A 5,376-nucleotide genomic window follows, 5' to 3' on the forward strand; every position below is an offset into this window, starting at 1 on the left:
TGGGGTTTCTATTCTATTCCATTGGTCTATGTGTCTGTTTTTATGCCAATACCATGCTGTCTTGATGATGACAGCTTTGTAGTAGAGGCTAAAGTCTGGGATTGTGATGCCTCCTGCTTTGGTCTTCTTCTTCAAAATGACTTTGGCTATTCGGGGCCTTTTGTGGTTCCATATGAATTTTAGGATTGCTTGTTCTAGTTTCGAGAAGAATGCTGGTGCAATTTTGATTGGGATTGCATTGAATGTGTAGATAGCTTTGGGTAGTATTGACATTTTGACAATATTTATTCTTCCAATCCATGAGCAGGGAATGTCTTTCCATTTCTTTATATCTTCTTCAATTACCTGCATAAGCTTTCTATAGTTTTCAGCATACAGATCTTTTACATCTTTGGTTAGATTTATTCCTAGGTATTTTATGCTTCTTGGTGCAATTGTGAATGGGATCAGTTTCTTCATTTGTCTTTCTGTTGCTTCATTGTTAGTGTATAAGAATGCAACTGATTTCTGCACATTGATTTTGTATCCTGCAACTTTGCTGAATTCATGTATCAGTTCTAGCAGACTTTTGGTGGAGTCTATCGGATTTTCCATGTATAATATCATGTCATCTGCAAAAAGCGAAAGCTTGACTTCGTCTTTGCCAATTTTGATGCCTTTGATTTCCTTTTGTTGTCTGATTGCTGATGCTAGAACTTCCAGCACTATATTAAACAACAGCGGTGACAGTGGGCATCCCTGTCGTGTTCCTGATCTCAGGGAAAAAGCTCTCAGTTTTTCCCCGTTGAGGATGATGTTAGCTGTGGGCTTTTCATAAATGGCCTTTATGATCTTTAAGTATGTTCCTTCTATCCCGACTTTCTCAAGGGTTTTTATTAAGAAAGGGTGCTGGATTTTGTCAAAGGCCTTTTCTGCATCGATTGACAGGATCATATGGTTCTTCTCTTTTTTTTTGTTAATGTGATGTATCACGTTGATCGATTTGCGAATGTTGAACCAGCCCTGCATCCCAGGAATGAATCCCACTTGATCATGGTGAATAATTCTTTTTATATGCTGTTGAATTCGATTTGCTAGTATCTTATTGAGAATTTTTGCATCCATATTCATCAGAGATATTGGCCTGTAGTTCTCTTTTTTTACTGGGTCTCTGTCTGGTTTAGGAATCAAAGTAATACTGGCTTCATAGAATGAGTCTGGAAGTTTTCCTTCCCTTTCTATTTCTTGGAATAGCTTGAGAAGGATAGGTATTATCTCTGCTTTAAATGTCTGGTAGAACTCCCCTGGGAAGGCATCTGGTCCTGGACTCATATTTGTTGGGAGATTTTTGATAACCGAGTCAATTTCTTCGCTGGTTATGGGTCTGTTCAAGCTTTCTATTTCCTCCTGATTGAGTTTTGGAAGAGTGTGGGTGTTTAGAAATTTGTCCATTTCTTCCAGGTTGTCCAATTTGCTGGCATATAATTTTTCATAGTATTCCCTGATAATTGTTTGTATCTCTGAGGGATTGGTTGTAATCATTCCATTTTCATTCATGATTTTATCTATTTGGGTCATCTCCCTTTTCTTTTTGAGAAGCCTGGCTAGAGGTTTGTCAATTTTGTTTATTTTTTCAAAAAACCAACTCTTGGTTTCGTTGATCTGCTCTACAGTTTTTTTAGATTCTATATTGTTTATTTCTGCTCTGATCTTTATTATTTCTCTTCTTCTGCTGGGTTTAGGCTGCCTTTGCTGTTCTGCTTCTATTTCCTTTAGGTGTGCTGTTAGGTTTTGTATTTGGGATTTTTCTTGTTTCTTGAGATAGGCCTGGATTGCAATGTATTTTCCTCTCAGGACTGCCTTCGCTGCATCCCAAAGCGTTTGGATTGTTGTATTTTCATTTTCGTTTGTTTCCATATATATTTTAATTTCTTCTCTAATTGCCTGGTTGACCCACTCATTCGTTAGTAGGGTGTTCTTTAACCTCCATGCTTTTGGAGGTTTTCCAGACTTTTTCCTGTGGTTGATTTCAAGCTTCATAGCATTGTGGTCTGAAAGTATGCATGGTATGATTTCAATTCTTGTAAACTTATGAAGGGCTGTTTTGTGACCCAGTATATGATCTATCTTGGAGAATGTTCCATGTGCACTCGAGAAGAAAGTATATTCTGTTGCTTTGGGATGCAGAGTTCTAAATATATCTGTCAAGTGCATCTGATCCAATGTATCATTCAGGGCCCTTGTTTCTTTATTGACTGTGTGTCTAGATGATCTATCCATTTCTGTAAGTGGGGTGTTAAAGTCCCCTGCAATGACCACATTCTTATCAATAAGGTTGCTTATGTTTATGAGTAATTGTTTTATATATCTGGGGGCTCGGGTATTTGGCGCATAGACATTTATAATAGTTAGCTCTTCCTGGTGGATAGACCCTGTGATTATTATATAATGCCCTTCTTCATCTCTTGTTACAGCCTTTAATTTAAAGTCTAGTTTGTCTGATATAAGTATGGCTACTCCAGCTTTCTTTTGGCTTCCAGGAGCATGATAAATAGTTCTCCATCCCCTCACTCTCAATCTAAAGGTGTCCTCAGATCTAAAATGAGTCTCTTGTAGACAGCAAATAGATGGGTCTTGTTTTTTTATCCATTCTGATACCCTATGTCTTTTAGTTGGCGCATTTAATCCATTTACATTCAGTGTTATTATAGAAAGATATGGGTTTAGAGTCATTGTGATGTCTGTATGTTTTATGCTTGTAGTGATGTCTCTGGTACTTTGTCTCACAGGATCCCCCTTAGGATCTCTTGTAGGGCTGGTTTCGTGGTGACAAATTCCTTCAGTTTTTGTTTGTTTGGGAAGACCTATATCTCTCCTTCTATTCTAAATGACAGACTTGCTGGATAAAGGATTCTCGGCTGCATATTTTTTCTGTTTAGCACACTGTAGATATCGTGCCAAGCCTTTCTGGCCTGCCAAGTTTCAAAGGAGAGATCAGTCACGAGTCTTATAGGTCTCCCTTTATATGTGAGGGCACGTTTATCCCTTGCTGCTTTCAGAATTTTCTCTTTATCCTTGTATTTTGCCAGTTTCACTATGATATGTCGTGCAGAAGATCGATTCAAGTTACGTCTGAAGGGAGTTCTCTGTGCCTCTTGGATTTCAATGCCTTTTTCCTTCCCCAGTTCAGGGAAGTTCTCAGCTATAATTTGTTCAAGTACCCCTTCAGCACCTTTCCCTCTCTCTTCCTCCTCTGGGATACCAATTATGCGTATATTATTTCTTTTTAGTGTATCACTTAGTTCTCTAATTTTCCCCTCATACTCCTGGATTTTTTTATCTCTCTTTCTTTCAGCTTCCTCTTTCTCCATAACTTTATCTTCTAGTTCACCTATTCTCTCCTCTGCCTCTTCAAGCCGAGCCATTGTGGTTTCCATTTTGTTTTGCATTTCGTTTAAAGCGTTTTTCAACTCCTCGTGACTGTTCCTTAGTCCCTCGATCTTTATGAAAAGAGATTCTCTGCTGTCCTGTATACTGTTTTCAAGCCCAGCGATTAATTTTATGACTATTATTCTAAATTCACTTTCTGTTATATTATTTAAATCCTTTTTGATCAGTTCATTAGCTGTTGTTATTTCCTGGAGATTCTTCTGAGGGGAATTCTTCCGTTTGGTCATTTTGGAGAGTCCCTGGCGTGGTGAGGACCTGCAGGGCACTTCCCCTGTGCTGTGGTGTATAACTGGAGTTAGTGGGCGGGGCCGCAGTCCGACCCGATGTCTGCCCCCAGCCCACTGCTGGGGCCACAGTCAGACTGGTGTGTGCCTTCTCTTCCCCTCTCCTAGGGGCGGGATTCACTGTGGGGTGGCGTGTCCCGTCTGGGCTACTTGCACACTGCCAGGCTTGTGTTGCTGGGGATCTGGGGTATTAGCTGGGGTGGGTAGGCAAGGTGCACGGGGGCTGGAGGGGCAGGCTTAGCTCGCTTCTCCTTAGGTGATCCACTCCAGGAGGAGCCCTGTGGCAGCGGGAGGGAGTCAGATCCGCTGCCGGAGGTTTGGCTCCGCAGAAGCACAGAGTTGGGTGTTTGCGCGGAGCGAGCAAGTTCCCTGGCAGGAACTGGTTCCCTTTGGGATTTTGGCTGGGGGATGGGCGGGGGAGATGGCGCTGGCGCCTTTGTTCCCCGCCAAGCTGAGCTCTGCCGTCCGGGGGCTCAGCAGCTCTCCCTCCCTTTGTCCTCCAGCCTTCCCGCTTTCTGAGCAGAGCTGTTAACTTATGACCTCCCAGACGCTAAGTCGCGCTTGCTGTCGGAACACAGTCCGTCCGGCCCCTCCGCTTTTGCCAGCCAGACTCGGGGGCTCTGCTTGGCCGGCGAGCCGCCCCTCCGCCCCGGCTCCCTCCCGCCGGTCCGTGGAGCGCGCACCGCCTCGCCGCCCTTCCTACCCTCTTCCGTGGGCCTCTCGTCTGCGCTTGACTCCGGAGACTCCCTTCTGCTAATCCTCTGGCGGTTTTCTGGGTTCTTTAGGCAGGTGTAGGTGGAATCTAAGTGATCGGCCGGACACACTGTGAGCCCCGCGTCCTCCTACGCCGCCATCTTCCGGAACCTATCTTTACTTTTTTAATTTACATTCAAGTTAGTTAACATATAGTGCAACAATGATTTCAGGAGTGGATTCCTTAATTCCCCTTACCCATTTAGCCCACCCCTCTCCCACAACCCCTCCAGAAACCCTTTGTTTGTTCTCCATACTTAAGAGAGATTGTTCTCCATTGTTCTCTTATGTTTTGTCCCCCTCCCTGTTTTTATATTATTTTTGCTTCCCTTCCCTTATGTTCATCTGGTTTGTATCTTAAAGTCCTCATATGGGTGAAATCATATGGTATTTGTCCCTCTCTGACTGATTTCACTTAGCATAATTCCCTCTCGTTCCATCCATGTAGCTGTGAATGGCAAGATTTCATTATTTTTGGTCACTGAGTAATACTCCATTGTATATATATACACCACTTCTTTATCCATTCATCCATCAGTGGACATTTGGGCTCTTTCCGTACTTTGCCTATTGTTGATAGTGCTGCTATAAACATTGGGGTGCATGTGCCCTTTTGAAACAGCACACCTATATCCCTCGGATAAATACCTAGTAGTGCAATTGCTGTGTTGCAGGGTAGTTCTATTTTTAATTTTTTGAGGAACCTCCATACTGTTTTCCAGAGTGGCTGCACCAACTTGCATTCCCACCAGCAGTGCAAAAGAGATCCTCTTTTTCCACATCCTCACCAAGATCTGTTGTTGCCTGAGTTGCTAATGTTGGCCATTCTGACAGGTGTGAGGTGGATCTCATTGTGGTTTTGACTTGTGTTTCCCTGATGATGAGTGATGTGGAGCATTTTTTCATGTGT

This window comes from Panthera uncia, chromosome A2 (genome assembly GCF_023721935.1).
Source record: "Panthera uncia isolate 11264 chromosome A2, Puncia_PCG_1.0, whole genome shotgun sequence".
Taxonomy (NCBI): Eukaryota; Metazoa; Chordata; class Mammalia; order Carnivora; family Felidae; genus Panthera; species Panthera uncia.